The sequence below is a fragment of the Ovis canadensis genome, chromosome 17 (genome assembly GCF_042477335.2).
Source record: "Ovis canadensis isolate MfBH-ARS-UI-01 breed Bighorn chromosome 17, ARS-UI_OviCan_v2, whole genome shotgun sequence".
NCBI classification, from domain to species: domain Eukaryota; kingdom Metazoa; phylum Chordata; class Mammalia; order Artiodactyla; family Bovidae; genus Ovis; species Ovis canadensis.
This window is the reverse complement of record NC_091261.1, coordinates 66,915,396-66,927,409: the sequence shown is the minus strand read 5'-3', so window position 1 is coordinate 66,927,409 and position 12,014 is coordinate 66,915,396. Positions and strand designations below refer to the sequence as shown.

General features: G+C 47.2%; 1 protein-coding gene across 1 annotated transcript in view; it reads left to right on the top strand.

Moving 5' to 3' along the window:
• Positions 1-12,014, top strand: part of SUDS3 (SDS3 homolog, SIN3A corepressor complex component) — a 332,239-nt gene that overhangs the window by 310,980 nt on the left and 9,245 nt on the right. Inside the window, exon 14 of the mRNA XM_069557944.1 lies at positions 11,007-11,127. The gene's annotated coding sequence lies outside the window, so the exon portion shown is untranslated. The remainder of the gene's footprint in view (positions 1-11,006; positions 11,128-12,014) is intronic.

The window sequence follows — 12,014 nt, the reverse complement described above, 5'->3', positions numbered from 1 at the left end:
GATTTTTCCTGGCAAGAATACTGGAGTGGGTTGCCATTTCCTCCTCCAGGGGATCTTCCCAACCCAGGGATCAAACCTACGTCTCCTGTGTCTTCTGGGTTGCAGGTGTATTCTTTACCACTGAGCCACCCAGATAACTTAGGACCTTCCTAAACTGACCCTTCGTAGAGGCCCTTAAACCCATGTCCTGGAGCTACAAAACTCAGTGCTCCAGAGCCTCCAATTTGCTTACAGCACAAAACTCTTTTTGGTGCCTAGACATCCCTGCTTCTGGTCTGATCCTCTTTCTCCAGGTCCCTACTCTCATGGCACCAGTGTGTGCCTTTCTTAACAGCATTTAGCCTTTACTGAGCATCTGCTATGTGCTGGCACTGCTCATATATTATCTCTGATCTGCACAGTCAACCAGAAGGTCTTACTTATTCATGAGTGCAGCTCAACTTTTAAGTTTCCCAGTCCCTCTGACCAATGCGAGGAAATTGGGACAAAGTCCCTTCCTTTGGGGCATCTGTGTCTATCTCAGCAATGCTGATGTCCTTGTTCTTCTGAGCTCTTCAAGGCACTGTCCCCTTCTAACTCTGTCAGGCTCAGCAGTGATGAAACTTGGGACTGACTTGTCCTGGTGCTTCTTATTATCTGTGACCTCATTGATTCTCCATTCTGGGTAAAAGAATAGTGGATTTTTAGAAACCTCCAAAAGGTCGTTAATTTGCATCAGTTTTAGTAGGTACTGGGTAGTTAAAATCCCTTTAAAGGATTATTTGCAATAGCTGTTTTCATTAGCGTGCTGGATTTAGGTTTCTGTTAAATAATGCCCTGGATTATGAGCTGGAGGAAGTTTATTGTCTTTGGGAAATGTGTTAATCAAGGGTACTGGTGCAGAGAGAGTTGGATTAAGAAGCAGGTAATCAGGGCAGTGGTCCAGTTTCAAGAGGGACTAAAAAAAAAAATCACTGCAAATAGAATAAGACAGAGAAAATTATGTTGGCCAGAACATCTCTCAAAAAGATTCCAGTGGTTGGAAGGAACATTTGGCTGAGTTGCTTTTATGAGGATCAGAGGCACGCTATCATGACAATAGAAACTCAATTGTCTTCTAGGTGAGTGGGGTCTCGTTACCTGAGGGACTTTGCTCCATGGGCTAAATAAGCTGCGGGCTAGAGCTGGGTTCCCTGAGTGATAGAGGAGAGGCTTCGAGGATGTAGGTAGGGATTTTTATAAACCTATTAGGTTTGTTCATTCATTCATGTATTTGTTGCATTAATCAGTCACTCAGTCTTATGCTCAGTAAGTATTTATCCAGCTCCTACGTTGTGTCATGTACCTTTCTAGATGCTGGGGATGAAACAAAGGCCACACCAGACAAGACTCCCATTTCTCAGGAACATCCTAGTTGGGGTATGCGCAGATGATAAACAAATAAATGAACAGGGTAATTTCAGCTTTCACTAAGGGGTAGGCTGACCAATTGCCTTTGAGGTAGCAGTTCATAGACTAGCTATTCAGAGATGAAGATGAGTCCCTGGGCCAGTCAGGTCCTCTATCCTGGGAAACTGGACTAGTGACATAGGCAATGTTGGTCAGTTAGTAGCTTCAAGGAAAAAAAGTTTCATCCCTCCCCTGCCTAGTCTTCCATTTGTTGTTTAGTTGCTAAGTCATGCCCAAAACTTTTGTGACCCATGGACTGTAGCCCCTGAGGCTTCTCTGTCCATGGGATTTTCCAGGCAAGAATACTGAAGTCGGTTGCCATTTCCTTCTCCAGGGGATCTTCCTGACTCAGGATCAAACCCACAGCTTTTGCTTAACAGGGATTCTTTACCACTGAACCACCTAGCAAGCTTCACAATTTAACTGCAGTTTATTCTGTTCCAAGTATAAACCAATAAAGCTGTTAAGAGACAAAATGGTTCGACATAAAAATCTGGATCTGCCATTTCTTCGGGAAAGTCAACCAACCCTGTATCAACACAACTATCTCCTACTTTCCATGTCCTGGTAGGGTCAAACCTGCTACAGTAGCAGCAAAAACTGGAGAACAATTAAGACCATGCCCACCTAAACACTGGCTAGGGTCACGAGACCCATCCAAGACTATAGAAAATCTCTCTTTTTGCCCCAGGCTTCCTGCCTGTTCAGTGATGGCCATAAAGTCAACAGCTCAGGGAGGTACAGGAATCCAGGAAACCTTTAGATTATTTGTTTTGACATTGACCTTGGTCACAGAAGACAAAGAGTTTTGTAAATCCTGAGAATTTCTGTATACCTTTAACACACAGAGCCCCTGTCACATGGAATCTGTGTATGCCTTTCAGAATAGACAGGTAAGCTCATTTACCACAATCTGCAACACTCTCTACTATTCGGTGTTTCTGTACACAGTATTTCTACATTGTGTTGTTTTAAATCTATGTACTTTGTTATTTTTTTAAGTTTTTTTTCCCTCTAAATAAGATACAGTCAAACCTGCTTTAGGATTTATAAGTAAAACAGTATTTACCAAAGTTAGTCTGCCATAGTCCATTAAAATAACATTTTCTACCCTTTTGAAAGTATCAGAGAGGGTATCACTCCATCCCACCTCCTCCCCCTCCTCTTCTCACTCTACCAATGGTGGTGAAGAGATGATCTGTTGGTGAGGGTGGGAACAGGTTTGAGAGTGGTCAGATCAATCTCTTTCAAGAACTGGTTTCATAGTCGCCCTGCTGTTAGGAACATCTGTTTTCGGCTCCTGCTCCTGGGTAGTGAGATGACCTGTATACCCTCCCCTGTCTAGTCTTTTCTTGCTCAGTGGATGCGGGGGCAGATCGGCTAGAAAGCAGGGAAGAATCAAGGTCTAGACCGGGAGGTGGGGGAAGGAGTGGAATCCTTGCCTCTTGTCACAAGTCTATACCGTGTTTCTCAGCATAGCTTTATCACACCAGAGCTGATGTCGTCATCCCAGTTTGACTCCTATGACTATTTTTCACCTGGATCAGAACTCACAGGGGAAAGAGATGTGACTGGAAACTCAGAGACCTCCGTGGAACCAGACAGTTGTACAAAGAGAGGCAAGACAGAGGGAGCAGATGAGCCGTGTGAGCGAGAGGTCTCTGGAGGGAAGATACAAAAACATTCTGCCACTCAAGGAGGGTGACAAGATAACCTATTCATTAGTGCTGTTCCTATAGCTCAAACAGTAAAGAATCTTCATGCAATGCAGGAGACCAGGGTTCATTCCCTGGGTCAGGACAATTCTCTGGAGAAGGGAATTGCAAGCCACTCCAGTATTCTTGCCTAGAGAATCCTATGGACAGAGGAGCCTGTTGGGCTATAGTTTGTGGGTTTGCAAAGAGTCGGACATGACTGAGTGACTACCACACAGCGCTGTTCAGGGAATCTGAGCCACCATCGTGTTCACCAGTTATGCTCCTGGTATGGTCTGCCTGGCTGGTGGTTCTGCAGTTTCCTAGAGATGCCTGTCTCTGTTCTTGCAGGTGCATCCTTCAAACAGACTGCCTTGCTTGTGTTAGCTTGACTGAGTTCTTGGCAACCGGAAGACCCTGACTAACGTGGAGTGAAAAGGTGTAATATACAGCTTTTCCTCTATCCTGAGAGACTCAATGTGCTTTAATCAGCAAACATTTTCAGAAGCCTTAGCATATGCCAGGTCCTTTGCTAGACCTTGAGAATAATAATACCTAATATTTATAGTGATTTCTATTTTCAGGCATTTTTCCAAGCTCAGTTTAGCTCATCTCATCCTCATAATTCCACAAGTAAAAGTATTCTCACTTACAGACAAGAAGGCTGAGGCACAGAGAATTTAAGTAATATGCTCGAGATCTCACAACTAGTGGGGACTATGTGTCAATTTGGATTCTCCCAGAAGCAGCCCCTAAGACAAGAATTTGAGTGCAAGGAGAGGAGTGAGGTGAGGGAGTGGAGGAGTGAGACGAGAAAGGGAAGGCAGCTAACTCAGAGGTACATCATCCATTGTTAATTTCAAGTGTCAGCTTGGCTGCTAAAGCATTAATTCTGCATGTGTCTGTGAGGGTGTTTCAGGAAGAGATTAGCATTGAAATTCATAGACTGAGTGAAGATGTGCCCACCACATGGGTGGGCATCATCCTATGTATTGAGAGCTTGAATATGACAGAAAGATGGAAAAAGAGTGAATTTACTCTCTCTCTGTTTGAAGTGGGCCGTTGACTTCCCCTGTCCTTGGACATTGATGTGTCTGGTTCTCGGGCCTTTGGAATTTGATTGAATTACACCACTGGCTCTCTTGGGTCTCCAGCTTGTAGAGGGCAGATCATAATCTCATGAGCCTATCCCTATAATAAGAATCTTCATACAGATATATAGATAGATAGATATACATCTATAGTCTATATATAGATAAACTAGCTATCTGTCCATCTATCTGGCTATATATGTGCTGTGCTCAGTTGTGTCTGACTCTTTGTGACCTCATGGACTATAGCCTGTCAGGATCCTCTGTCCATGGGATTCTCCAGGCAAGAATACTATAGTGGGTTGCCACGCCCTCCTCCAGGAGATCTTCCCAACCCAGGGATCAAACCCAGGTCTCCCTCATTGTGGGTGGATTCTTTACCAGCTAAGCCACCAGGGAAGCCCAAGAATACTGGAATGGGTAGCCTATCCTTTCTCCAGGGATCTTCCTGACCCTGGAATTGAACCAGGGTCTCCTGCATTGCAGGCCAATGCTTTACTAGTTGAGCTGCCAGGGAAGCTGTATATATAAATGTATATCTATTTGTCCTGTTGGTTTTGTTTCTCTGGAGGACCCTGACTAATCCATCAAGCCAGCTACCACTCCACTGTATGATAAGGTTCTGCACTTCCTCACAAAGCTCACTGTGGGGGAGCTAGGTAGGAACTTGACTTCCTTCTCACCAGGTAACTGTGTTCAGACTTTGATGGAGTGGGAGGGAGTGCTGAGCAGGGAGAGGTGGATTCTGCTGGGCTGGGCAGAAACTCCAGTTCAGTTCAGTCGCTCAGTTGTGTCAAACTCTGCAACCCCATGAACTGTCGCACACCAGGCTTCCCTGTCCACCACCAACTCCCAGAGCTTGCTTAAACTCATGTCCATAACTTGTGTCCATCGAGTTGGTGATGGCATCCAACCATCTCATCCTCTATCATCCCCTTCTCCCCGTGCCTTCAATCTTTCCCAGCATCAGTGTCTTTTCCAATAAGTCAGTTCTTCCCATCAGGTGATCAAAGTATTGGCGTTTCAGCTTCAGCATCAGTCCTTCCAATGAATATTCAGGACTGATTTCCTTTAGGATTGACTGGTTTGATCTCCTTGCAGTCCAAGGGACTCTCAAGAGAGGCCCCAGAAGGCTTCACAAAGGAGAAGACCATGGGGGTGAGCCCTGAAGGATGACTAGGGCATGTGGTAAGTGGGAAAGGTATAGAGGAAAACATCCCAGCTAAGGTAGAGAGGTAAGGAGGAGCACGGTGGTGTGTGGGGAGGAGAGTGTGGCCAGTGAGATTGAAATGCAGGTTTGTGTGGAGCAGACAGAATCAGAGCAGCAGCACTGAGTATCTTAAGGAAGGATGAACTCTCTGCCAGGATGGCCGATAGAAAATCTGCCTTCATCCCTCCTGGCCATCAGTAGTGGTGACCGTCCTCTGATTCCCATTTGGCAGGTGTGGGTGAGGCTCAGTGGGAGACAGATATCTGAGGTCATGAGGCTAACAAGTAGTACTGCCATTATTTGACACATAGGCTGACCTCTGAGCTCCCTTCCTTTCTCTTAGCCCCATGATGCTCTCTTGAAGGGCCTTACAGTTCATGAAAGAGATCTGAGCATGTCTTTCTCAAGCCGGGGACTGATCCAAGAGACTTTTCAAGACATGTTGGGGCCAACAAGATGTGGTGACCAAGTGAATGTTTTGAGGATAGGTGACCCCAAGGTTTATAGGTGTTTTCAGCACAGAGGGAGGAAGAGTGTGTGGGATTTAGAATTAGACTCAGCTTTAACATGTATGATCTATACACACATTATATATATAATATTAATATATATATGTGTGTGTGTATAGTGTTAGTCGCTCAGTTGTGTCTAGCTCTTTGCGACCACATGGACTGTACCCCACCAGGCTCCTCTGTCCCTGGGATTCTCCAGGCAAGAATACTGGAGTGGGGAGCCATTTCCTTCTCCAGGGGAATCTTCCCTACCCAGGGACTGAACCCTGTCTTGACTCAGATTTGAGGCCCTTTTTGAAGGCTGCCAGTTCATCTTCTTGAGCAACTGATTATAGGGCTCTCACACTCTGGGGTCATGGTGCGTCTGCCCCAGTCATGTCAGAGCAAGCACTAGATGGTCCACAGGGAACCTCAGAGACCCCGACAGGCCTGCTGTGCTTGCCACACATCAGATGTCCCTACGGTAACTCCAGTTTGCTGTTGGAGTGCACCCAGGGTGCAACCCCTGGGTGGCCCTGCACGGTGGCTTTCTCTCATTTGGAGCTGTCAGTGACAAAGGCTTCTGCATTTCCTATATCTGAGCATCGATGTGCTGTGTCCTGCCATTCAAAGAGTGTTCAAGTCGTATACAGCATCCCCTGGGCCTGGATTCCTGGTTCTGCCACTTAGTCACTGAGTGAACCTGGCAAAGCTGCTTCACCAATCCAAGTCTGTGTTTTCCTCTGTGAAGCAGGATCACTAGCCATAGCCTGAGCAGGCTGAGGAGAGGAGTAAATGAGATAACCTAGAGTCTCCAGCCTGCCTTAACCGCTTTGGTTTTCGCAAAGGGCCGTTTTATTTACTTGCTTATTTTTGGCTGTGCTGGGTCTTCGCGTGGCGAGTGTGGGCCACTGTTGGCTGTGGTGCACAGGCTTCTCACTGCAGTGGCTTCTCTTGTTACGGAGCACAAAGGCTCCAGGCTTGCTGGCTTCAGTAGCTGCAGTGCTCAGGCTTGGTAGTTACACATGGGTTTAGCTGCTCTGTGGCAGGTGGGGTTTTCCCAACCCAGGGATCGAACCCATGTTCCCTGAATTGGTAGGTGGATTCCTATCCACTGCACCATCAGGGAAGACTACAAAGAGACATTTTACCCATTAGAAAGCAAGGGGCAGAGGTGAGGGGAAGTGTGTTGGGCTGGGAGTTTGAGAGGGGATAAGGAGACTTCCTAGTGACCTGGAAATCCCCGAATACAAATATCGTCTGTTTCATCCATTGGGAAGACCCTGGTCAAGTCCTGCTTTGTAAATCTCTGCAAATGAGGTTCTCCAGGTGGGTAGGAGGAATCTTGGGAGGCTCAGGGGAGACCCTTACATAACCAAGTAAGTGATTTATGCTGTGCATATGTTGCTTTTTTGGCACCTTTGCACCTATTTCCTCTCAGCCCACGGATTCCTGAATACAGCTAAGCATGCGCGATCAACTTCAGAGATGTTTATGCTACAGGGCAGGAAGCCTGACACCTCCAAATGGCTGCTGAGGGGGAGAAAGGCAGCAGATACCAGCATGGAGCCCCTTCCATCCTCTCATCTCACGGCCTCCTTCCCCCACACAAGCTGTAGAGGGCGAGCCCCGTGAGGCCATCAAGATGAAAAACGCCAGCGTGTTCTCCACGCATGGGGGGGACGGCGATGCGTCCGGGTCCGCTATCCTGCAAAACTGTTTGTCCAGGATCTTATATCTAAATTATGTTCCTCAAAATTTAATAAATGAGGTTTAATAGAATGCACTCAGGCGGCACTGATGAAATCTGTCGTGGAAAATATTACGATTTCATTGTTTTTATATAACCTCCCTGGAACCTGCTGCTTCTTATTTCTGCGTTCCCCTTACCACCAACTCCACCCCACCCCCACCCCCACCCCCACCCCCACCCCCCACCAACCCTTTTCCCTCCTATTTGCAGGTTTTTAAGTTTCGAGCTTAGCTGTGGAGTCCGGCAAAGCACCCTGGAGAGTGATTCCCTTCTCTCTCTCCTCTATTACCCGTGACATGGAGGGGCTGGATGCCTTGGTCTAACCCTTGCCGGGAGTAAACCAAGTTGTAAACAGTTGTTTTTTTAAAATAGTTTCAGATGAAAAATTCCTATATTCAATTTGTCATCTGTATGTGGAAAACCACAGGAGTGCTTCTCCCCAGGGAAGGATGTCAGATATTTCACTGCTGTGCAATCAGACACCAAAGTCATGGAGAGCTTGTGCTAGAAGGGAGAGGGGCGGTGATCTCAGTCACAGAGAAGCGCCTGCTCCGCACTGGGCTCCCTGTTCACAGCTTTGCACTGTGCTGTACTGAGTCACTCAGTTGTGTCCGACTCTTTGCGACCACATGGACTGTATAGCCTACCAGGCTCCTCTGTCCACGGGATTCTCCAGGCAAGAATACTGGAGTGGGTTGCCATGCCCTTCTCCACAAGAATCTTCCTAACCCAGGGATTGAACCCAGGTCTCCCGCATTGCAGTTGGATTCTTTACTGTTTGAGCCACCAGGGAATCTTTACCTGACCTCTAATCTTTATGACAACCCAATGAGGCAGGTTCCCTAATGGTCCCCAGGTTTGAAGAAGAATCTGGCGCTCAGAGAGGTTTAGTTACTTCCTCAAGTCACACAGCACCAAATGGTAAAAGCAGGATTTGAGTTGGAGTTTCTCCGAAATTATTCAAATTCTTTACCTTTATCAAAGCCTTATCTCCTTTACAACACGGCCTCCTGCTGTCTCATTTTGCAGGTAGGGAAACTGAGGCTCGGGAAAGGGAAGCAAGGGTCATGGTCAACAGCCCAGATTCTAGAGGTCAGATTAATGCTGTTTCACCTTGAGCAAATTACTTACCCTGCCTGAGCCTGAACATTTACCTTTATGAAATGAGTTTTTGTGAGAAATTGGAGAGAATAGATGTGATGTGCTTGGTACATGCTTGTCACAAAGTAAATGCTCAATCAATACTACTTTTAAAAAGTATTAATGAACTGGCTCAAGCTCAGTAAGCATTGAACACAGCTACAAGTACAAGTATCTGAGGGGCTTCCCAGGTGACTCAGTGCTAAAGAATCTGCCTGCCAATGCAGCAGATGTCGGAGATGCGCTGCAGACCTGCCATCACTAGGCTGGCAGTCAGCACCAGAGCCAGGCTCCTGCCTTCCAGTCCAGCCTTTCCACTGTGCTGAGTGACCTTGCCGATGAGGGCTTTCCATCTATGCAAATTGAAAGCCTCTGGTTTTAAACCCCAGACCTTATCTTTAAGAAATAGGCCAGAGGCTGTGACAGAGGCTGGAGGACAAAGGACAAATAACCCCTCTCTAGCTTCCTGTGTTTCATACCCAGAGCTTTTTGGTGCCTCCTTTTAAAAAAAAAGAAAAAAATTATTTAAATATTTATTTATGTGGCTGCTCACAGGTCTTAGTTTTGGCATGTGGGATCTAGTTCCCCAACCAGGGATTGAACCTGGGCCCCCTTCATTGGGAGTGTGAAATCTCAGCCACTGAGCCACCAGAGAAGTCCCTGGTGCTCCCTGAATGCCTTGGATCATCCTCACTCTGGAGTCTCATGACCAGATCAGGTGCTACCTATTTCCATCCACCCATTTCCTGTGTCCTTATCTTGGGGCACTCTGCCTGCTGCTTTCTAAGGGGACACTCTTGTCACAAGGTATCCCCAATCCTGAGTTCCTGTACGCATCGATGATGTTGGATGAATCAATGAGCTCATTTGATAAGCGAACTTTGCAACTCCACGCGAGGGACTTTCTCTTGAAGGAGCATTGTTAACAGCATTTTATCCATCCAAGGTGTGATTCCACTGGGGAATATTCTGATTCAGTAACAGGTGCCTGGTGGGGGATAGTTTGGGAAGCTTCTCAGGAGTCTCAACTCTCCTGGTTGATTGTCATTTGGTCCAATTCTGGCTGGGAGCTTGGGACAGGATGTGTAGGGGCTGGCCCCAAGAAGCACCTGACCTGAAAAGGAGGAGGTTGGGGATAGGATTGGGCTAGAGATATTGCCCAAATCTCCAGGGCTATGGTGTGGGTGAGAAGCTGGGAGACTGGGGGCTTGAGGACTAGAGGTATGGACTGAGAAGATCATGTGTCCCAGGATGGCAGTGCAGCTTGCTTTACATGGACCTGCCGCTAGCATGCAGGAGGGTGGGTGCTTCCCCCTACCCCTTCCCTCCACCCAGAACTGGCTCAGATCCTTCTAGTAGCAGTCCTGTTAGGAGGATCTGGGACATTTCGTAGAGCAGGGTGTTCAAAGAAGACAGCTTTTACTGTGTATTCCTTCGAGTAGCAGTCACCAGCAAGGGCTTTAGAATCTCTTGCCTTGTCTCAGATACAGTTTATACCGTTGATACTGTATGGCCTGGGGACAATTATAAAAATAATCTCATGTGGTTTTTGTGGGTTTTAAATGAGATAATATACAGCTTTTAGCTCTTGATGCATCCTAGGTGTTTGTATTATATTTGTCAGCATTCTCTGGATAGATAGATAGATAGATAGATGTGTGTATGCTTAGTCATTCAGCTGTGTCTGACTCTTTGTGACCCCCATGGACTGTAGCCTGCCAGGCTCCTCTGTCCATAGGGTTTCCCAGACAAGAATACAAGACTGTCATTTCCTTCTCCAGGGGATTTTCCAGATCCAGGGATTGAGCCCTTATCTCCTGCATTGGCAGGTGGGTTATTTACCATGGAGCCGCCTGAGAATCCAGATAGATCGATAGGATTAGCCAAAAAGTTCATTCAAGTTTCCCTGTTACATCATATGGAAAAACCAAAATGAACTTTGTGGCCAATCCAATATAAAAAATATACAAGATCTTTGGGAATCCACATGTGTCTGGATTCCTGGCTGAGCCAAAGTGGAAAGTGAGTAGATGGCAGAGACCGGCTAGATGCCCCAACAATCCCATTGCCACTTCTGAGGCACACATCAAATTTCCCAGCTCTCTTTGCAGTTATGCTGGACCCCCACTGACTGTGATTTAGCCCCTTGGCTAAAATGTGAGCATCTCTTTGATAGTTCCTCTCCCCTCACTTCTACAGTGACTGTGGAGGTCAGATATTCAAGATCACAGCAGCTCCTGATGAAAGGAGCCTGGATCCCTGAGTCATCGCCTGGAGGAGAGCCACCAGAAAAGCCTGTCCATCTGCATCAGACTATGAGGTCAGCGGGAAATAAACCCTAATTGTTTTAGGCCATCGAGACATGGAGCTGGTTTGTAAGAGCATGTAGCCGCATCTTTTTATATCAGACGGGATGTGTGATGCCAGAAATGGCTCTTCCCTGTATCTCTTTGAATCGACTGAGTTGCACTGAAGGATTGGGAACAAAATTCTGGAGTGGTGTTTGGACACAGCAGACATGCACACACAAGAGTGTCGCACCACAGGGGAGGCTCAGCAAGAAGAGACTAGACTGTGAGGTGACAGAGGGCTCTGTTCCAGTGGACCTGCTGATGAGAATAACAGTCCATGGGCTTAGGGACTTGGTCCCAGCAGGAAGATTGGGGGTTGGAAGAAAAGAGGGGATCTGATAAAAACAACAAACAAACAAAAAACCTAAATGAGGCTTTGACTTTCTTCATAGCGGACTTGGCACTGGTGAGAGCAAAGGGCCATATGTGTAAAATGCAAAGTGTATGACACCGTGGCCCAGCACCAGTCCTGGGGGTTCCTCCCGTGGGGCGGGCTGAGGGGTGAATGATGCTCATCTTCGGGGAGGTCAATGCCAGTCAAGGGAGCGCTGAGTCCCACAGCTGGGGAGCAGTGCTGTGCAGGTAGGGCTGGAGGGTGGGGAAACAGCAGCTGCCTGAAATGCTGGATGTGAATGCATCATCAGCCCCAGGGACCACCGAACTTCCAGACTGGGATAGGAGACTTGAAGGAGGCCCAGGGTTCCCCCTGCGGGAGAAGGGGCTGGGGAGCTGTAGAAACTTGGATCCATCCTCCCATGTGACCATGCTGAGTATTGCTGGAGTCCCAGCGAGGCTGATGTGACTGTCCACACAAGGCAGCATAGCATTAAATGCAAGGTTAACACAAAGAGTCCTG